Source organism: Molothrus ater, chromosome 13 (assembly GCF_012460135.2).
Source record: "Molothrus ater isolate BHLD 08-10-18 breed brown headed cowbird chromosome 13, BPBGC_Mater_1.1, whole genome shotgun sequence".
In the NCBI taxonomy this organism is placed as follows: domain Eukaryota; kingdom Metazoa; phylum Chordata; class Aves; order Passeriformes; family Icteridae; genus Molothrus; species Molothrus ater.
This window is the reverse complement of record NC_050490.2, coordinates 4,077,381-4,100,000: the sequence shown is the minus strand read 5'-3', so window position 1 is coordinate 4,100,000 and position 22,620 is coordinate 4,077,381. Positions and strand designations below refer to the sequence as shown.

The window sequence follows — 22,620 nt, the reverse complement described above, 5'->3', positions numbered from 1 at the left end:
AAGTGAGGCATGACAAAGGCAGGAAGAAAACCCAGATATTTTTTGGCTCTCAGCTTTTTCTTTTTTTCTTGCTGCTCTGTCATCTTCTCTTCCTAAACTCTGGGATTTAGTTATTTTAGCATAGATATTATTCTATGTTCAGCATGTTTTCTTGGTGATTCTAATCAGTTTTCCTCTATGCAAATCTGGCCGATTGTTTGGTGACTAAATTTGATCACTTCTTGTTTTATGCATAGAAACAATCAAGGAAACAATACCCCGACCAGCACTAGCAGAGGAAAAGAGACATTCCTACAAAATAAAGTTAAACCAAGCTATTTTTAAAGGTATGCAAATGACGTGAGAGAAGACAGGAAACCACATTTAAAGTGTAAATCAAATCCATTCTTTTGTAAAATTTCTGGAAAAGCTTTGAAAAATGGCTTTTTCTACTTTTCTCTCCCAGAATTTCTTTGTTCCTTACAAAAGGAAAAACAAAGCAACAGGAAAATGAAGTGATGTTCCTCCTCTGGCAGAGAAGCAATGGAGTCTCCTCCCCCTTCCAAAGGGGATCACAGTTTGCCAGCTTTGGCAGCCACCGTAGCATTTAAAATAGAAATGAATCCCAAAATGTGATTTGGCAAAGCCCCGCTGCAATATTCAGTAAGTCTGTTTTCTCTCTTCTCCACTTCCTCTCTCCCACTCCAATAAAATGGAGAGATGCCTGCAGGCACCTCAGGGATGAGAGGCACCCGTGGCTGACCCCCAGAGCAGAGCCCCACGAACTTTAACACACATGGAACACGGGGATCAGACAGAGCAGCTCCTTGTATGGCCACAGCCCCGAGCCTGGGACACGGCCAGCAGCTGCTCTGCCTCTGACACAGCTCCAGCTCCACGGGAGGCAGCCCTGTGCCTCCCAGACCTGAGAGCATCACTTCCTCTGGCACTGGGGAAAAGCCAACAACACCAAGCTTTGCAACAGGGTCCAGCAGTTTCCCAACAGGACCATGATTTTCATAACACTTTTGTTTTCACTTACACCGAAGTGAATCCTACAAGCCAGAACACACAGTGTTTTAGAGATATGCTGTGTTGAAAGAAAGAATAAAGAAAATACAAGTGCAAAAGATGAGCAATGAATCAAAGATGTGAACCCTTCAGAGGGATATCCAAATCCACTGCCAGAGTGAAGAATGCTGGCTGGAGTCAGTATGCAAGAACCTTCACTCAAAACAATTGCTTTGGAAAAAAATGGCTTAATATGAGACACCATGGGCACTGGGTGGGACAATAAGCCAGTTGTCACAGATGCTTGAAGCAAGAGCAGAAAGCATGTGTGATTAACAGAGGCACTGAGCTCGAGGTGAAGGAGCCACGACAGCCCAGCTTTAAAGAACTGTCTTCAACAAGAGGAGCAGATTGTGTGGCATCTATAACCACTGCTTCACTGGGCTTTCAAACTACTGCCTTCTCTCTGACTAGGATCCGTGGTATATAAATTAATCCATCTTCTTCATTCACAGAAAAAAAGCTATTAAGTATCTGAACCCACAAAATGTTAGCTTTAGCATGCAAGCAGCCAGCCAGCTGACTCATTCATACCATGGTTTCAATTTGAAAGGTGGGCAAAATGTCTCCAATATATTTATGCAACAGCAACATTAGCAAAGTAATTCTGTTCAGGATCTTGTGACAAACCTCCAGAAAATGTCAGGACCAAAACTCTCTCATTCCAATTGTGAAGAAACTTTCCAAGCATCAACATTTTGTCTTCTGTATGTTTTAAGCTTTAGAATTTTTATAATCACATCCCAAAGCCTGAGTCATTTCTACTTTGCCATCAATGAAACTGTTTAAAGGCAGCAGCAGGAAGACTCAAAGATTGATTTCACAGATCATTGGTCCAGGCAGTGTTTGTAAACTGCTGACCCCAACCATGGAGAATTGCTAGGGCCTTGCAGATTGAAGGGAGACTTCCAGTTTAAAACTGATTTGAAACCTGAGGTTAGCCTGTCAGTTTCTCCTAAAAAAACCCAAACTTTTAAAGGAGTTCATTCTAAATGAGTCATATTAGCCCACACAAGTAAATCAGCACATTGTTCTGATTTCCCCTCCCTAAAATGCATCGTGTCCTCAGCACAATGCTACTGCACAAATAACTCAGGACTTGCCAAAAGCTTCCACCAAGCTTTAATTACAGCAGTCCTATTTTGTACATTGTCGAATCAAACAAGAACTAAATCAGCCTGCTAGAAACCAGCCAGTACTTCAAAATCTCCAATGAAGATTAAGAAGTAAATCTCTGCAATAAAGGATTAGCCAGCCCAGAAAGATCCTCATTTTCTTGCTTTAAGATAAGACTGTGGTACACACGTGAAATCTGCTGTGCAAAACAAATGGCAGGAAGCACCAATTAATTGCAGCAAATTATTTTAATGCAGATCCTTGCTACTAAATGTTTCAGACAACTGTATTTCCACTTTGCCTTTTTGGCTGCTCTTTCCAACCGATTTAGCTCCACAAGTGAGAATGTTTGCATTGTCAAAGTTTTTGTCACTGTCAGCATTTTGTTGAGAACTCTATGCCCCATTTCAGATCTCAGTATATTTTCTAGAAGAGTTAAAAAAATAGAGGGTGCACATCATTCTGCCAGTCATTCTCATCTTATTAAGCTTTTGTCACAGCATGACAATACCAAAAGACTTGAATGCATTTTACTGTTTTGCAAGCAGACTGCTTTCTCTCTTGTCATAAATGATGGAAAATGTGATCCTGGGGTCAACAAGGGAAATTGTAAAAATGAGCCTTCCTTACTTACAACTATTTATTCAGTCTCTGACTTAGAGTTTAAAGGCAGGATCTTCCATGCTCTAAAAATAGCAAAAATCTGTTTTAATCCAAAATTTCAATTTCTGGATGGGAAAAGAGCACTTAGATTAAATAATCTGAAAACTGAGCAACAAACCAAGCATCATCCCAGTTCCCAAGTTCCTTCAATTGCTGAACAATACAGAAATTAATTCCCAAGACGACTCCCAAATCACATATCAAGTATTCAGCCACAAGCAAAGCAAATCCTCATCAGCAGGCTGGACTGCAAGCTTCTGATATGCAAGGCAGCTCTTGCAGCTCCCAGAGAGAAATATTTAACTGGCAAAATGTGTGCTTGCTCTGAACTGACCGTAACACATGACCTGGCATGCGCTTTGACAGCAAGTTATTCAAGAAAGATGACAATACAACAGTTACAAAAACAAAATACAGCAGTGCTAGGAGAAGCCTTTGGAAACAATTTGTGATGTAAAGCCATAAATCTTTAACATTTGAACTAAAGACTTGAAGCTTTTAGAAGCAGCAGCCTCACTGCTAAGGTTAGAAGAGATTCCCATACTCTATTATGGCAACTAAATAAATATTTACCATGGCTCTTTTCAAAAGGCTGGGTTAGCAAAGTGAGTAAGACCATGAGAGTGCTCTGGGCCCTCTTTTAAACACTAGAATAATTGACTTGAGGCAAGCCAAGCTTTTAGCTCTCTTATTTGTAAAATCAGTAAATTATGGAGTTCTGGGTTTTGAGAAGAGCTGACTTAAAAAGCCATTTCACTCTGCTGCCTCCCTGCTCCCAACACACAGGCAGCTGGGATGCTCATTAGAAGTCTCCTCAACAGCACTTTAAAGGAAAAAAAACTTCAGCAAAGCAAAGTCCCAGCAAATTCCTGGAAAGATGAGCACTTCAGTCACACTCTCCAGACAGTGAAATGTTTTTACATCACCCCTACTTCTCCTGCACTACTCTGAAGATAAAAATGGACTCTTCCCAAAACATGAATACAGCAGAAGATTCAACACCACTTCCTAAGCCAGCATTAACAGTCACTTCAATCAAGTATATATGCAAGACATACATACCCACATTCAGATAAATCTGAACAAAGACACACACCATTCTCAGGATGAAAACAAGAAATGTCTTCTCTTTGAATGAAAGTCTGTACAATATTTTGATTTTGAGATATAAATATTTTTAAGCTGTACATTTCAGAGCAACATAGTGTAGGATGATCACATTTGTCCAAATCTTCATGGCCAAAGATATTTACAGAGAGGCCTCCTGAACTACTCACAGAAAATTTAGAGCTTAACTTCCACAAATACTAAAATGGATCAGTCAATAACTGTTTCCTACAAAACTATAAACTTATTTGTATAAATAAGATATGAAATCACAGAAGGTGATGCACAGAAATGCCAGAACTGCCTGAGTCTGCAGAACCAAACAGCAAAATAAGCCACAGCACCTAAAATTGTTTCTTCAATTCAGGCATTCTTTTTTCTCCACCCAAAAGCCACACTCTCTTTTCCAAGTGACTGCCTTTTTGTCAGATTCCAAAGCAGACCCTTCAGCCTCAAGTTTGCTTTGTCCACCAGCCCTTAATTGTGAGGTGAAAGAAGAAATAAAGCAGAGAATATGAGTAATTTGAATACAAATTCCAAAACATAACAGCTTCCACAGTTTGTGCTAATACTTCTTCAGAAAGTCATAATTTTATATAAAGCAAATTCTAATGATTTTGAATTCTATAAGTGTTAAATAAAATAATTTCTACTCAAAACACTGCAGAGTTAAAGGTGCCAAACAAACTACTTTGGGGCATTAGAGGTGTTACAGAGCTAGAATAAAGGGAAATGTATCCATTTTTACATGCTACAAGCAGTAAATACTTTATGAACACAAAATAAAAACTTGTGGCCATGCTCCAAACTTAAAAAAACTTAAATGTTATGTAATAAAAAGCACAAAGCTCAAGAGAGTTGCTCATCTGAAAAATATGACAAAAACCCTTTCAAAACAATGTATTTATTCCAGCACATCTTAGAGAGGCAGAAGAGACCATGTTCCCTCTATGTGCACATTGTGTGCAGCCCTTCCAAAGGAAATGTTTATGCCAGGTCCCAGCACACGCTGTGAGGCACAGGAGGGGCACACCAGCCAGCAAAGCAGCATTCACAAAGAGCTCTCTGCATCACAAGACACCTTCACTTTCCTCTCTCAGGAAAAATACAGAAGGCACACTTGCATTTCAATATTTTTTCCTGATCTGAAGGCCAGAGTGCTGGTTTTACAGGTGCAGCAGGTGCCACCCCTTCTGTTCCCTGTATATTCTGCTCCTGAGCCCTGCTGCCATGTGCACCCAGAGCACGGCACTGAGCAGCTCCTGTGGTTTGTGGGGCTCCTTAACAGCCTGAGGAAGGCACCTCAGGAAGACAGCACTGTCCATTCTCCTATTTTTTAAGCTCTCGCAATACAACTTGACTCTAGTTCATCTCTCAAATCAACAAGAAGAGTGCCTTCATCTCTCAAATCAACAAGAAGAGTGCCTTTTGGGTGCTGTGACACCCCTCCTTTCTAAGCTCCATCACAAACCCACTGCCAAGAGAACACCAAGAAAGTTCAAGAAAAACTTACAGGTGCAGGCTGATGAGTGCAAGTGCACCCCTGAGACCACAAATCCCCTCCCACGTGTGCCAGGAAGGATCCAGGAGCTGCCCAGGCTTTGAGCTGTCCTCTGGCTGTCATTTTTCAGAATGCTGTAGCAGATTATGCAGCTGGGGCAGATTTTCTACCACGTAGCATGAAATGAACATTTGTATGTCTGATAATACACGTTTACCTTGCCTGCAGAACAATTACTCCAAGAATTCATGGAAAAATAACGATGGAAAAGAAACCTTGACCCATGTGGCAAAGTCAGCTTTAGGAGTTGAAATCTATGGATTTTAAAATACTCTAAGTTACAGACAAACTGGCAACTGAAAGCCAGGAAAATTACAAAAAAAAAACCCCAGCTCTTGCCTCACATTCACAATAGGAAAGAAACAAAGTTTTTAAATTATAGCTGTTCCCATTTCATTTGAAACACCAGCTTGAATGGACAATCATCTCTCACTCATTATCAGCAAGCGAAACCCAAAAAGCCACATCCATCTGCTGCAGAGAGATGGAGGATGGGACTGTGCTCCTCTACAGTGGCTACACTCAGGACAAGCTTTGGTTTTTGGAAAAGCAGAGCTTACCTTGGTTTAGAAACTGATACTGATTTTCAATTACTTCACTTGTTCAGTAATTTTTTATCCATAGTTCAGATATTTGCATGCAGCACAATCACTGCAGCTATAAACTGAGTACTGGCTGCTTATTTTTCCAATATATTTTCAAACTTCTATTGTGATTATTTGATTGAAAATGTACACCAACTCTTTTAGTCAGCAGAACACAAAAAAATTCGATGTGTTATCTGTGCAATACAATTCAGTGACTATTGACTGAACTTATAACCCCCTCAGTAAGCTGTGCTTGCTGCTGGAAGCAACAAAATTCATTATATGGATTCATATTTCCTCCTGTGTTCTACAGATCTCACTCTGTTGGGTGTTTAAATACTCTTAAATGAAAGCACCCCAAATCGGCTCTCTATGTAGACAGACCAATATTGAACTGCAGAAACTGAACTCCAGGGGGAAAACCCAATTATGTAACATTTGATCTAGTAAATCTAATTCCCACTTATTTAATTGCTGTTGCTTTGGTATATCACCTGTTTACTTTTATTTCTCCTAAGAATTATTAGTGTATGCATGAACCTTCCAGGTGCCCCAGCAGTTTTGCAGGAAGACTTGAGAAAATACCATTATTCCACAGCATTTCCATCATCCCCTCTGGGGGGACTGAGCAGAACTCCCTGATAACCTGTGCTGGTTTATCTTTTCCACCATGTTTCTGTACAACACTGCTTCTCACTCAGCAAATTTGGCTTCAAAAGGTCTGTCTGTTGCTATCTCCATTGTTCAGGAATAGCACTGTTGATTTACACTGATAAACAAAGATAATGTACAACCATAAGCAATGAAGTCAATTTGCAAAGGACTCAGTGGGAAAAAGCCTCCAATGTTATCACTATCAAGTACTACAGAGAAAAATTACAGCCTTGTGGGGAAAAAAAAAAAGATGAGGGGTGAGGACTGGGCACCTTTTTTATGCAGCACTTCTTGCTGTTTCCAACATTATGCAATCCAGTATGATTTGCAGTCGTGTATGTAAAGAATGCATTTGCTGAATGCCCTTGTGATGCTGATGGCAATGCCATCAGAAGGGAACCTGATTCAGCTCCTCTCTTTGAAAGCAACAATCAAACACTTCCCACACTCCAACAAGCAGAACAACAGAGAATTATGAAGAACACAGGAGAACTCACCATGACTAAAGCTCCAGTGAGGCTGAGGAATCTCCAGCTAGGCCACTCTGCAATCTCTCCTTAACGCTGCTGCAGGAGGTTTTTCATGGCAACTGTTAATAACAGTGTCTCTCTACCAGCTGCTAAAAACAGGTACTTTATGTACCAGAGTGCAACACTCCTCCTGATGCACAGTTACTGAGCACCTCACTAAGGAACCACCTTTGGAAGAGATCTGCTGCTGCTCTGAGAAGATAGTGGGTTACTTGTAAGGAACCATGACCCAGCACCCTGCCTGCCAACAGCTGCATGGAGCGAGATGCCAACGAGGATATGGCACAGGACTGCCAGAATCACAGGTAATGAAATACGGGGGAAGCTCTGAGCTCTGCTTCTGCTGACATTTTCTCTCTCAGGGATGCTGCCTTTGCTGCACATGAAATACTTACCAGGCAAAATTCAGAGGAGCAGGAGCCTCAGTGAGCTTTGCCCTAACACGCCTTCGTTTTCTGTGCTTCCCAAGGAAACTTCTCTAGCCAAAAACACTGTCCTTAAACCTGAACCTCTCTCACTTCAAGGCCTGCAATAACACTTTCCAATTTTTGTTGTTACAATTTAAAGGTAAGTTATTGACAACTTCATTAGCAGCAGAGCAGGTTTGAGACTTATTGTCAATAATCTGATATTCCAAATTTAAAAATTAAAAAAAAATCCCAGCATGAAAACACAATTTTACATAAATAAAGCTCTAAAATAGTCAGCATTTCTGCGTTGGATGTGTGTTTAACACCAAGTTCAGTGAATTCTTCCACTGACTACAACATAGCACAAGCTGTTGCACAATCACAGCATGTGTAAATGATCACACTGGCAGCTCTGATGTGCCCCCCACTCTCTACATCTTTACTAGGAGCTGTCTCCCTGCTTCTAAAAACTCAGAATGTCTACAGTTTACAGAACAAAAGTCATTAAATAAACCAGCTCCTCCAAAGATCATTCCAAATGGCAGGAGTCACACTCCTTAACCATATAGTTACAGCCTTAGAAGTCTCAGACTGGGGAATATTGTGCAACCTGTTTTTAAGGAAAACTACCCAATCTGGATGAGGAAGGCCCAGAAGGACAATTAGCAAGGTTTAAAGCAAATGGAAAAACAATTACACAACATGACTTACTCCCCCATGGAAAACTCCTGGACTAATATTTATTCTCTCTGAGCTTGTATATATTTGCATTAAACTTCAAACTTTATTAAAGCAACATGGATGCAATTCTGAGCCTTCACAGAGAGAATCAGTGATTTTAACAGGATGCCAAACAGGCTAAAAGGGCTAAAATGAGGTAGAGAGAAAGGCAGAACTGAGGGGAAGAAAGAGGTGCAAAAAGACTTAACAGTTACCCAAGGACAACTTCAGCTCCAGAGGCACTGAGATTTGAAGTGTCTCAATTACATTCACACACATGTTTCTGAGTGTCCTGGCCAATCTGGGGGAAGATTATGGATTTTTAAAACTCTTCTTCCTTCTTGCTGCACCACAGAAGCCCCCAGAAAGGACACCAACAAGTATAAAAGCAGAACAATGACACTCACTAAGAGGAAATTTGGCAGCTGAGACAACAATAAGAGCATCTGTGATATGTACAGAGACTTATGCTAAGAGGGAATATACATGAAGCCAGTGTGGAAGGATGTCTATATTTGTTCATGTTTATAGTGTAAGATTTAAATGTCTTTTAAATGTGTTTGAAGGCTTTTCTGACAGCAAGACCCTGGGAGCTGGAAGGCTGGATATAAATATATACATGCAGAACTTACATCTCCTGCATTACAGACTGTCTTCCTCCTCTGGGGAGCTTTGCAGAGAGGCCTGTGTAAATACAGGCATGCATCCAAGAGGGAACATTTTAGGATTGAGATCAGTTTTACAAAAACATGGAAGGTCAAACTGTGAACACTAAACAGCTTCCTACAGAACCCAGTAGCCAACAATACAATAACCCAAATCTGCTTGAACACCAATAACCTTGCTTTGGCAAATTCTGTGCTAGTAGCAGTATTTTCTGAAATAGCACTAACTTTATCAAGTCAGTGATCTTACTTTTTAGCACCACACTGAACTGGCATCTCAGACAAGATGTTACTAAAACAAGTATTGCTAGAAGCCTACAATGTTTAGCCTGGCATGATTTTTATCCATTTGTTTACTGTGATTTCCAAAACTTTGCTAAAAATGTCTCCTGCAGTCAACAGTGACTGCATTAAGACAGTTGAGCATTTTTCAGCACTTATATTTAAACACATGTAAGGCTTTACAACTGAAATATTACTCTTAAGGAAAATATGGGATAAAGTCTACAAACAGAAAGATTTTAAAATGCCTTTCCTGGACAATATTTATATTTTTTTACACTTTATGTAGATAAAATACTTCCCCCCCCACTTCCCCTGAACCAAAGACGTAAAAAAGGAAATCCATTATAGATTGATTACAAAACACTTCTCTAAGAGGTATGGCTCAAAACTGAGTTTGTCTTCATCCTGCACAGCAATATGTGATTACTAGGAGGAGATAAATGATGCCTGAGGATCCCAGGGGTTCTGAAATCCTGTTGTTCTTGTTGTCATCTGAACAGACAAACTCAAAAACATTTGTGGTAAATCCATTTTGTAACTTGGTGAGCTAACATGATAACTTTTATAATAGCTGAATGCATCCCAAGAGAAATTCAATTCAAAGAAGGTGACCTCAGAGTTACACCCACTGTGTAGTTTTCCTCTATCCACATTTTGCACTATCAGGCAATCTCAAATCAACCCAGTCCACTTAAAGAGATATGGGAAAAGAAATTGCTTGAGTCACTCAGCTACTTATCTATCTAAGGCAAAAGGGAAACTGAAAATTTCTTACACAGTTGATAATTTCTGCTTTTGATTTGGAAAACACAGAGCCCACGGCGCTAAACCACAATTTATGGAAATTGCAGCTCAAATACTGGACAACTAGTTAGAATTATTACCAAGTAAAAACAAGCCATTTATCCTTGTCACTGATGTTGTAGGGATTCTAAAGCTGTCACGTTCTCCCCAGTGTACACTGTTGACTTGCTCCACTTCACCCTGCTTTAAAACAGTGAAAGTCAACTAGCAACTCTTCCTCCAGTTTGCAGCCTGTATTTTTCCACTCTAGATATAAAACTGTATGGTAATGGAAATTCTGCATTATTGTGCTGATCCATATGAAACAATAGAAGTACTTCAGCCTTAGGCCAATGTAAATTCCAGCGCAACTCCTGGTCCTCACAGAGGAGCTGTGCGGGAGCACAGGAAGGTGGGAAGACTGGTAATGCCAAGTGAGGCTCTGCAGACAAGGTCCCTGCAGCAGCCTGTCCCACGTAATGCACTCACAGAACGGGCTCCATCCACCCCTCCAGGTATCAGCACGGAGAACCCAAAGCCTTTTCCCGTGGGTCCGAGGCTACACAGCTCCTCCTCCAAAATCCACGGGACTTTACATACACAGAGAGTGGAATTTCCCTCACTGGTGATTTTTGGCTGCCACTAACAGCCAGTAAATTCTATATATGGCTGCAAATAACTTGACATTCTCTCTCTCAACTTTGCTACAGTTATTAAACCAAAACACGTTCTACAAATTATTATTTTTGTACTCAAAGTAGGTTAAAAACATCTGGAGGTGTTAACAGCAGGAAGATAAGAAAGTTACATTTTTAGTTCCCCTGTCAGTTGTTTCCTTTCACACTACAGGCACTCCACAACCTTCTCAGCGCTTTGCACCAGCTCAGCACCATCTCCGCGTCAGAGCCGAGGCATTTGCATTTCGATGCGCTGCCCGTAGCCGAACGTCAGCTCTGACACACCGAGTGCACGGCAGGGAGCAGCTCGGCAGGATTCCCGGCAGGATTCCCGGCAGGATTCCCGGCAGGATTCCCGGCAGGATTCCCGGCAGGATTCCCGGCAGGATTCCCGGCAGGATTCCCGGCAGGATTCCCGGCAGGATTCCCGGCAGCACAGCAAGGGGGACAGCGCGGGGCACCTCGGAGCCCACCCGGCAACCCTTGGGGGCTCTGCCAGAGGGGCTCCAACAGCCTCACAATCAAAAAATAACTATTAGCGCTGCCCGAAACACAGCCTCTCTCATCAGAGAGCAATCAGAACAAGAGAAGCAGTGACAAGGGGGAAAGCTGCAGATCCCTTCAGAGAAAAGGGCAAAGAAAACGTGGGCCATTAGCAGGGATGGGATAGTGTGATCCTAAACCGGGCTGAGAGGCAGCTGGAGGGAAAAGGGAGCCTAAGAGCAAAGACTAAACAGGAAAAGGAAAGGAGACACTCGGGAGTGTAAATTCAGGAACAAGGTAGAGAAAACATGTTACAAGTTAAGTTAGAGGAAGTTTTTTACATACGTATTTTTCCTAGCACAATACAGAACAGTATCACTAGCCCGACTGTAACTGTCAATATTATGACTCTTATCAATAGATTACAAGAGTTATCATAATATTTTGCTATCCTCTTTAGAAAAAAGAAATTAGTCAACATTTAGGAGTCATTTAGCCAAATAGCATCCTCCCCTTTATTTTTCTTTAAATGACCGACTCCAACCAATTCCTTTACTTGGAAAGTAAACAGGAAATAATAGATATATTAGTAAACATGTGTGGAAATGGATTTTGTGAAGAGCTGAAAAGTCAGAAACACAAATTACCCAAGAAGTGGGAATAGTATTTTGTCTCTTTGCTCTCTTTCACTGAAAGAGCCATAAGACTTGCAGCTACGTAGGAAATGCTGTTCCTTCAAACAAACTCTATGCTCTAAAGTAGAAGGAAATGCAAACATTGCATCCAGTATGAACTGCAGCTGAGTGAAAGTGCCTACCTGCAGCCAGGCCAGGAAGCAAAGTCTGCTGGTTCCTTGTTCTGCAGCTGGTACCTCCTGCCCAGGCTCAGGAATCACCTGAGCCCCACCTGCCACTGCTCAGGTGAGGAAGGTGTAGTTGAGCCAAAGAGGTCTGTCCAAAAAGGTAATTCAGGAAATCTGTGACTGAATTATCTACATGGGATATCCTAGCAATACGGTAAAGCCATCAGGAAATGAATACAGAAGATTAATCATGGAAAGTTACTCATGGAAAAACTGGTAATTCCTTTTTGCATAGTTCTGTATTTTAGAGAATAAAACAAAATTTTCCTAAAAACACACTAAGCAGTAACTCTGCCAGGAAGATGCTTCATCTGGATAAAACAACTTAGCTACTTTACAGACACAACCTTGTAAGCCAGTATGAAGCTAGATTAAGAGCTCTAACAAGTCCAAACAACCAAATAAAATCTCTACAAGTATTTGCCACTCTTGCTACACCTCTTGATTCAGACTGTCTAGAGGAGATTGTAAGTCAAGCAAAAGTCACACAGAAGGAAGTAGATCCAGTCTGTCACAAAGGCAGTTGTTCAGCTGGCAATTTTAAGCAAGTTAAAGTAAACTTTCTAACTATAGAACCTAATTATTGGAATTCCATAAAGTCTTGGTTCCTAAAACAACTGTGTGTTCTTTCCTTCATGCCCATATATCTCCATATGTTATTTTTTCTGTAAATATCTGGGAATAAAATGTTTTAGCAGACATCAGACAGCCTTTAAGTCACAGCGAGTAAGGGGAAAAACTTTAGAGGCACTTACGAAGTGGTTAAAGAAGAATGAGCTCTACAAAAGTAAATGGCAAAGATCTAAAGTAAACAGAAATTATGCTATCTGAGAAGGAGCCCCTATTAAATCCGAGGTCAGAGATCCACCAGAGAACATTCCTCCTTGCCCTGTGCTCACCTCGGAGCAGCCTGGCCATTCTGCATCAGGTATCAGCAGCTCCGCAAGTAGCAGACAACTGCAAAGTATCCACATCGTTTCACTTGCTGTCCCACGCGAATCCCAGCTTTCCCAGCCCAGCCTCAACTTCACCCTCAATAAAAACTGGCAAACAGACCGACCCACCTACAAATCCGAAACAACCTTCGAGAGAAAGGACCGAGAGGATGGAATGCAGCTACACACGTACGCGCTAACACGTAAAGCCTTTCAAGTCAGTAATTGGTAATAATAACAGAGCAGGGACAGAGCCCCGGCAGGAGCAGCATCCACCCGGCACCCCCAGCAGCTCTATCCCGGCAAATTCCTCGAAGGTGTCAGCGCGGCGGCAGGCGCTCCCCGGCGGGGCGGGGGATGGCGCCGCACGCTCCCAGCCGCGCTGCGGGCTCGGCCAGCGCCCGGGGCTGCCGGCGAGCACCCGGGGGCCCCGCGCCGCCCCCGGGGGCGAGGGCGCCGCTCGGCCCCGTGGGGGCCCCGGCGCGGCTGCCGGCGCCAGACGGGCTCTGCGGGCGCCGCTGCGACCGGGACCGCGGCGGGGCGAGGGGAGCCGGGGGACCCGAGGGGAGGGAGTGACGGGCAGGCGGCGGCTGCGCCCCGCCGGAGCCCTGCTCGCTGCCCCCGCCGCGGCCCCGCTGAGGAAAGCTGACTGCCGCCGCCGCCGCCACCCCCCGGCCTCCCCTCCCGTCTCTCACCTGGCAGGGGCTCCCCGGCCCCGCAGCGCCTCCCGCGGGGAGGCGGCGGCTGCACCCCGGAGGCTCCGTGCGGGCTGGGACTGGGGCTCCGTTCCCGCCGGGCCCCGGCGAGGACGCGGCTCCCGGGACGGGGCTGCGACCGCCGCGCCCGCGCGCAACAACCAACTCCGGGTGCCGCCCCCCGCGCGCGCACCGCGGCGGGAAGCCCCGCCCCCCGCTCGCTCATTGGCTGCCGGCGGTGAGAGGGCGTGGCGCCACCGCGGGGCGGTGCGAGGCCTTCGGGCGGCCAGGAGAACCGCCACGAGAAGACTACAACTCCCGGCGTGCACCGCGCGCGGGCCTTTAAATGCGTTCCGTCAGTTCGCGCGCGCGTGTGTGTAGAAAGCATGTGCTTCCGCCTGCGGTGGTGAAGTAGTCCCGTTTCGTGGTTTGAATTCCAGCCCCGCGCTGGGCCGCTGAGGGGAGCGGAACTGTAGGTGCAGAGCCGGGAGTGCTCCTGATTTGGCTGGGCCTTCTCCCGAGGGGCTCCTCCGGGGGAGGCGAGAGGGCCTCGCTGAGGCGGGAGCGGAGAGATCCCAGCAGGCGGGGATGTAAGGTGGCCCTGCGCGTGAGGGAGGCGCGGCGGCTGCGCGGGCTGAGGGGACCCGGCTGAGGGGACGCGGCCACCCCCGGCGACCCCGGCCCTGGCCGAGAGCCGCCGGCAGGTCAGTAGGGACGAGCCCGCCGCCCCTCCTCGGCCGCGGCGGGCAAGGAGCCGGCGGGCGGCCGCGGGTGCCTTGGCCCGCCGTGAGGGGGGCTGGGGGAGCCGCCGGAGCTCACGGGGGGTGAGGGGGAAGAACCGGATGAGGGTCTAAGTGCTTGGCTTTCGGTGTTCTCCATTATATATCTTTCCACGGTTCCCCCAAAGCGATATTTCATGGCTCTTAAGTTCTATTTATTTGTCCTTTCCGTAGGTCCACTTAACGTTCCCTTGTCAAGCAGGTGATTTATTATGGCATGATTTTCTGATGCTTCTCTCCAGGTTTCCACACTCAGTTCCTCGTTCCTGGGGAACCAAGTCTCTTATTCCGAGGTGGTAGAAAGAAGCCCCGACCCTGGGGTTGGAGACACCGGGGCCTCGTGCTTTGCGAGGCGCCATTCATTCCAATCCTCTGGAAAACCAGCGCTAGGGCGAGAAGGAGCAAGGGCAGGGGAAATAGAAATAAAAGAGCTCCTGCTCTCTAAAGTAGCGGCCTCCAGCTTTTTTTGGCTGTCAATAAAGAACACTTTTTATCATGCATCTCTCATGTATATAGATTTATTGGTTTATCAGTTATCTACATGTAGTGCTGTTTGGATATATATGTTATGAAACATACTCAGACATAGAAATTGAGAAAGGATAAGACAAAAGGGAAATAGACTGTATTTTAAGACATTAATCCATAAAGCTGCAAATAATGTAGCTTTTTTTAGTTTGCCTTGCATGTGACCCCCTTGACCACTTTTAGAGCACATTTATGTTGTTCTGAAGTGACCATTCTTAACTTCTGAGGAGTGTAAACATAAACTGCTGATGAAAACAAATAATTTATTTTTCATAACTTTTCTTTTTAATCCTGGCCACATGTGTAGGGACACAACCTATTTGAAGATAGTGAAATGATAGTGAAATGCTGTTTTACTCTTGGCTTTTTTCACACCTGTATCATATGCCTGTTAGAAGGGATGAGATATTCATTATTTCTAGAACTATATCTCTTGGTGGCAGGTACTGTAACTTCAGAGTTCAGGAAATTGAGGGAAACTGGTAATTTTTTTCCCTGTCCTTAGAAATCTGGCATGTCTTGAAATAGTTGAGAAGTTTGGCTTAAAAATGGTGTCTAAAGTGTTTGAGTTAATCTTTGAAATCCTAAGTTAACTCTTATATAGGATCCCAGCAAAATGTTAGAAAAATGAGAGATTGTGTGATCTGACCACACTGTCCTGGTTATAAATGGATTTTTGTTCCTTTGGTTGCCCCTGGTGGAGCACACAGAGGGTATGTGGTGATGACCTTTCATGGCTCAGAAGAGGGAGGAGAGAATCGTGTTCCTTTAGTACCTGAGGCTCGGGTCCAGCTCCTGTACCTGACTGTTAGAAGGTGACTGTAACAATTTCTGGTGCTCTGCAATAAAGGAACCACAAGGAGAGAGATTCTCACTGTTTACACCGTGTGCTCCGCAGGGGATTTCCCTGGCCCAGCTCAGGCTTGCAGGGTATGGCCAGCCCTGCCCCCAGAGCTGAGCTCGCTGTGCTGCTGCTGCCAGCCCTGACTGTGAGCTGTGCTTTTGCTTGTGTGGCATCACAGTGTTACTGTCAGGGCACAGGAATGGAGGGAGTTGTGCACGGCTGTGTTGGGGCTGACTTTGTAACCTTTGTCGGTGTCTGTTCCCAGTGAAGTTAAATGAAGGGTCGCTCATTATCCAGGTGTGTCTCCTCACCTGCCACAGCAGCTCAGCCTTCCATGCTAATTGCTGCTCCTTGACTAAATTGGAAGTGTTTTAGGACCAGTTATTCAATGGGATTTTTCTCAAGCTTACTGGCTCATCCAAGTTTCTGAATTCTTGCTGTACTTCTTGCCCTCTCCAGGCTGTGGGTGAAAAATTGAAGTATTCTTGCTCAGCATGGCTGCAGTGCACACAGAGCTGTGCTTGGGGTTTTTTGAGTGTTGTGGCATGTGCTGTGAGGAATTGTTAGAGAATAAAATAATGGAGATACTCTGGATAGTGATCTATGGGAGAGATGGTGACTCAAGGGAACAGGCCTTTACAATTTTGAAGGCAGTAGGTGAATACAGAAAAGTTGTCTTTTTTTTCCCCATTTGTTCATGTACCTTTTAATAAAATGCTGTTTCAATTTATAATGTGAGTGGCTTGGGAGTCCCAAAATGAAGTTGCTTTCTGCATTCCTTCTAGATTTTTGGTTTTTTTACTTCAGTGATTTCCCTTAGAAAGAGAGGGAAAATGTTTCTTGTGTTCATGGAAGCTGTTAAGCTTCTGCTATTTTTAAGACAAGAAGAGTGATCAATAAACACACTTCCACACAAAGTGTTCACAAGGTATGAATTACTAAGTGTAGGTGGTTTTCAGAAGCCCCTGGTTTTTCCAGAGGATTGGAAGCAGGTAAATTATGGTTTTTCCAGAGGATTGGTTTATGGAAGCAGGTAAGGCTAGTTGATGGCCATTTGCAATACACAGTCAGTTAAAGCTTTATTGCTGTAGGTCAGGCTCCGTGGCAGGATGGGCAGTGTTGGCCACACTGGGGGGTTGTGGCTCCTTCCTGCCCAGTGCCACCAGCAGCACTGCTGGCTCTGATGGCACCTGTTGGTTTTTGCTGGACTTGCACTCTGTGGTCCTTGTGGGTCCTTTCCAAATCTGCATATTACCAGACTAGTCTGTTTTAATCTCTTGCATAATGGGATTGTTGGGATGTATATGGTAAAGCTATTTGTATGCACATTAATCCCACAGATGACTAATTCTTGTTAAAGGAATAACTTGCATTGTTCATAGCTGTTGTTATAGCTGTTCAAAGCTGGGACTGACATTTGATTTCTGAAGCTCTACTTGGTACCACTTTGACAAGGACAGCTTTTGATGAGTTGCAGCTGCACCTACTTTTGAGTGTGTTTATTTGTGAGAAATCTTCATTCTGTGGTACAGGGAAACAAAACCATTTAACTGTGGAATACCTTCCAAGTTTCTTCCAAGCTCTAAATGTTTTAGGAAATCTTTTTTGTTCCTAGACCTTACATTTGCAAGTTCTGATGTACTTGGAAAAAAACCTGTCTTTCAGAAACATTAGGAGCATTATTGGCTAGAGTGTTTTAACAGCAAATATGTTAAAAACAGCCTGTGCTGTGTTGCCTTCATTAATGATTTTAATCCTAGAAACAAATAATCCTGCACTGTTCTGCAGGAGACTGTGGCAAAAGCTGACTTGGCTGACTGATTTCAGTCTTTTGGACCATACATCTCTCCTGGCATACAGTGAATTGCAAAATAAATCTTATATTTCACTATTTCTGAAATTCCTGTGACTTGGATTGTTTATACTGTTTCTTCATGTAAAAAGGAATGGAAATCTAAGACATTGGAATGTGCCTTTTGTGCATCATGGCTGGGATAGGTAATGAGGTGAGCAGTGGGCACCCTTAGCCTGCAGCTCAGGATACTGGGATAGCATGAAAATGGCAAAGGATGGTTTGGTCACAAGATTGAGTGGCAGAAGGCTTTGTGGCTGACAACAAAAACCTGTGAAGTGCATAAGAGAATGAGGGTAGTCAAAGTGCTGGTTATTAGTTGACTTCAAGAGGCTTAAGACTGACAGGATTTATTTCTGGATCCTTTTTTCCATTTTTTTTCTTCCCCTAACAAGTGCAAAACACAGAGGATTTCTCAGCAATTTAGTGAATTAACAGGGGAAAAGTCTACTTTTGTTTTATTATTGTGTTCAAATATGAAAAGATGATAAATTCATAGCTTTAATTATACGGTGGTGTCTGAGGGATTGTTTGCAGCCAAAAGAAATTCAGCAGTTTTCAACTGCCCTTCAAAATGTCATCTGTAGAACTTGCCAGGCTTTGTTTGGAGGGGTTCTCAGTCTTAACCAAATGGTGGTTAAAGCAGGTCTGACTTGGCTGTGTCTGTCTGTAGTTCCTTTTATTTCAGGTAAGTAGTATGGCATGAATTAGTGGGGTTTTTGTGAATTTTTGTGTTTGTTACTTAAGAAATAAACTATTTGTTCCTCTTGGAATTCCCGTGGCTGCTGTTTTGAAGCCTTGGATATAAGGCAGTGTATTTCTTCTTAACTTTGGAGTATTGTTTGCTGAAATCCAGTAATTGGCAAAACATCTAGTAATGGAAATGAGAGAGATTTGGGGAGAATGGACTTTGTGTAAGAATAGGCTAGGTAATCTCAGGCTGGTGTCCAGGCCATAATTCTGTGTTCAGCAAAGGCTGAGTTCCTGATGTAACAGCATCAGTGCCCCATACCAATATGGAGGATGTGCTGTGCCTAGCAATGTATGGCAAGTGTCAATCTCCACAGCTGGGAAAGCAGTGGAGAGAGAGCTGTGCAAAACAAGTTCTGGTAATGGCATGAGACTGTACAGGACAGAAAACAGATAACACAGAGCAAGGTGCTGGAAACAGTAAACTGTGAATCTTCTGTCACACTTCCAAATCTGGAGTTTGCTAACACTGCATTTCTGACAGGAAAACTGGGGAGCCAGGAGGGTGTTCCCAGTGCGGGATAGTGGCACATGGAGGTGAGAGGAGAAAGCTTGGAGTACAAGCTTTGTAGTTTGTCGTTTTAGGGGTGTTGTTTCCTTACTTGTATTCTACCCTGGCTGTGGTGCTGCTCTTCTGCCCCAGTTCTCCCCGTCTTGCTTTAAGAGCAGTCTGCCTTGTTTGAATTTTCTCTTATCCAGGACATTTACAAAGGTACCTCCTGATACCTAAAGGATAAAAAAGTAAGACTTACTGAAGTAGGATATTCAGTTTAATGCTACCACCTCTTCAAATATACAAACATCTTGTTGGAATATCTCAATAATCACAAATTCTGTGGGATTTCTAGAGCAGAGAAGCAAAGGTTCAGAGTCTCCAGAAGTCCTGAAATATTGGCATATTGGAATGCATTTTTTTCCAGCCCTGACATCTAGTCAGTAACCATCATAGGTAACCTCCTAAAATCTCTGGAGCAGAGATTGTGCTGGCTCTGGGTGCATTTACTGCAGTATGTTGTAGCTGCTACTGCACATGACTCATGCTGCTGCTGAAATGAAACTGAGATAACCAATATTTGACTAAATCCTCACTGTTTCAATATGTGGGAAACGTGACAGAATAGACTCCAACTACTCTTTGCTGAGCTTGAGATAAGAAATTGCTGCAATTCATGTAAGATATGACAAGCCAGTATAATAAATAATAATAAGAAATTAATCAGAATTGTAGAATTGAAGTTCTTTTTCCAGACTTATGGGAAAGAATCTCATCTTTCATCAGGAGAATAAACGTTTGCTTTAGATTGGAAAGGGGGAAAAAAGTCATGTCAGTTAATGATATAACCCTAATTTTTTTTGTAATCATATTTTGTCCCACTTAAGACTATTTTGGGGCCCTCTGTTACTGGAATAGCTTCAAATGTTCTTCGTTTCTGGCAGCAGTGGAATTTTGGGGAGAGCTGAATGCAGCCTGTGGAGTTACAGCAATGTACATCACTAACTCCTGGCTGTGTTACTCACATCCCTTTTTCTTCTGCCAGCTGCTTGTTGGATCCTTTGCTGAGCCGTTTCACCCTTTCATTTGCCATAAACTAATTTGGTAAATGAACTAAATGCTCTTCTGTTTCTTCAGCATGCTGAAGCACCATGTGGTTTGTCCAGGGAACAGGTGCCAGGCTGAAAGATGATGCTCTAGGAGTAGTTGGTAGCTCAACAGGCTTAGGCTGCAGTGAAACCATAGCCTAAGGCAGTGGACAGCTGCTGTCTGCACCTTCCAGCACCTGGCTTGTCTTCATGCAGGCAGAGGATCCTTCTGGATGCTTCTCTGGATGTCTTGTGAGAACTGCAGCCCACTGCTGGCAGAACAAATCCCAAAAGTTATCTTGGTGATTGGAGGTGGCTCTTCAGGCTTGATACGACTTTACCACGCATGGCAGTGGGAGTTCCCATGCACATTCTTTTTCAATTAGCTCTGGTATTTCTTTGAGCCCTTCCTTTCAACTGTGCCTAGTTGGAGATCCTGAGCCTCCTCTCTTTCCTGGGAATCTCCCAAAGGGAAGAGTTAGGGAGTTCAGTAGCTCTGTAAAATGTCCAATAAGCTGTAACCAGCTGAGAAAGGGGGAAAGGGCAAGACCTTCCTCTTTGCAGCAGCCAGTTACTGCTTTGTAAACTATCAAAATCTAGGTTGTATCAAAATATGCAAAGCTTGAGCCATTAGAGAAATACAATTTTCAGGCCTCCTCCATCTTAGGCCACCAGTATTTTGCTGGTCTCCCATTCTGTGTCAGTTGAGAGCTGTGTCTCAATCGTGTGACATCACCAGGATCCTGTAAATTGTTCACTAACGCCAAACATGTACTTGTAATGTAGAAGCACAAATATTTTTTCTTAAAGCTCTGAATATAGGAAAGAGGTGAGAGAAAAGCTTCTGAATCATATTAGTTTGATCCCTGCTTTCTAAATGTCAATTTCGAATAACAGATAGTGCATGATTCATATTGCTTGCTGATGGTTTTGAACAAAATGCCATCAGTTTAAAACTTCTGGGTTATTTGTGGAGAGGTAATGTGACAAGTGCTTTTTCAGTAGTTGTGCTTGACTAACCTGGTTCAGCTTTCTGTTTTTAAAGAATGTACTCAAGCAAACCAGACTTGATACTTGGTGCCATTAAAACAAGCCCAGCTCTGGACAGGTGTGGGCTGGGAAAGCCTCCTTGGCAGCATTGACATGAGGAGGTGTTGGCGGTGACAGGATAATCCAGCTTGGGAACATTAGCATTTAGTGAAGCTTGAGCAGCTAAGCCTTAGGTATAAATAAGAGTACAGAAGAATCTGAACAGGCAAGGTAGAACACGTGTCTGCTGCAGCTGGCACTGGTGCTGCTGCAGCTGCTTTGGAATTCAGAAAGGGTTGCTAGAACACTGGAAAAAGATCCATTTGAACATGAGTTTAAGGCATATTTTAACTCCTAAAAATACAGGCAGGTGCAGCTTTAACTTCTTGAAATGATACATTTATCAAATAACAACTTAATCAGAGTTTATTGATACAGGCTCTTAGCTTATAGGGTCTAACCTGTGAAATGATAACAAAATCTCCATGACAGCTGCAGTAAGAAGTTGTACAAATTTACTGTGTGCATAAGTGCCACGTGGGACAGCTGCTGTAGTGATGCTTCTTACTTTAAAACCATGATGAAGGTTTGAATTCCTCTGTGTTTCTGGTTTTTAGCAGAGGGTAGTGCCTGGTGTTAAATGGGTCACAGTGATCACCCTCATCCCCTCTGGCCTGTTCCTGTGGCTGTACTGCAGCTTTTTTTATAAGGAAATAAACTTTTCTAATCCCAGCCCAGGAAATTTTTGGAACGTACAAAAACTTTGCAGATATTTGTATTAAACTAACCCAATGGTCTTTGTCTTGACATAAGATTGTTCTTCTGTTTACATTTGGATATAAAAGCCTGTAGCATTGTTAACTGCATATTAAACTTAGACTGTGAGACTTTATGCGAATTGTTTTGAATGTGTAGTGATGTGAAAATTTTCCAAATATCAAAGATACTTTTCTTACTTGAGAAATCTTTTCTGTTAATATTATTTTAACCTTAAAAAACTTAAAGTTCATTGCAAGTATGAAAAGCTGTGAACTCTGTTACAGATGGCTTACTTCAATTTTCTCTATTAGAAATACACTTTACATGTTTGGATCTTTTTAGGCAAGTTATTTATATCATTTTATTGCCACTTGTAAAAACATGCATTCTGTCCCAAAGTCATTTCAACAAAGTATTTCTCAAGGGAATTACAGAGCAGACATTTATCAGGAAGGATTTGCAAGGCATGCAGAAAATAACTGATCACAAGGAACTTTGCAGCACGTTCTTCAAGTTTTTGTTCTCACATTGCTGTTACATGGAAAACTACTATATTCAAATAACCACATACAAAGGGTTTCCATTTTTATAGTGAGGAAGAGTGGGAAGACAGATTTCAAATGCATACTAAAGGCTGGATACAGTTTAAAAAAAGATAGCCTTCAGCTTTTATCTTCATGTCTTTATATTATAGACTTCTGTGAATTACTTTAGA

At 43.2% G+C, this 22,620-nt stretch overlaps 2 protein-coding genes across 8 annotated transcripts in view; one reads left to right on the top strand and one right to left on the bottom strand.

The window, feature by feature from the left end:
• Nucleotides 1-13,896, bottom strand: part of PEAK1 (pseudopodium enriched atypical kinase 1) — a 111,124-nt gene extending 97,228 nt beyond the window's left edge. For 5 of the 6 annotated variants that reach the window (XM_054516207.1, XM_036389339.2, XM_054516208.1 and 2 more), the window contains exon 1: nucleotides 13,784-13,896. The gene's annotated coding sequence lies outside the window, so the exon portion shown is untranslated. Of the gene's footprint in view, nucleotides 1-12,108; nucleotides 12,126-13,783 lie in introns of those variants that run through there. The other variant, XM_036389335.2, reaches the window with a different exon arrangement.
• A 358-nt stretch (nucleotides 13,897-14,254) lies between these two features.
• Nucleotides 14,255-22,620, top strand: part of HMG20A (high mobility group 20A) — a 39,018-nt gene continuing 30,652 nt past the window's right edge. Inside the window, exon 1 of one of the 2 annotated variants that reach the window (XM_054516229.1) lies at nucleotides 14,255-14,373. The gene's annotated coding sequence lies outside the window, so the exon portion shown is untranslated. The other variant, XM_036389525.1, reaches the window with a different exon arrangement.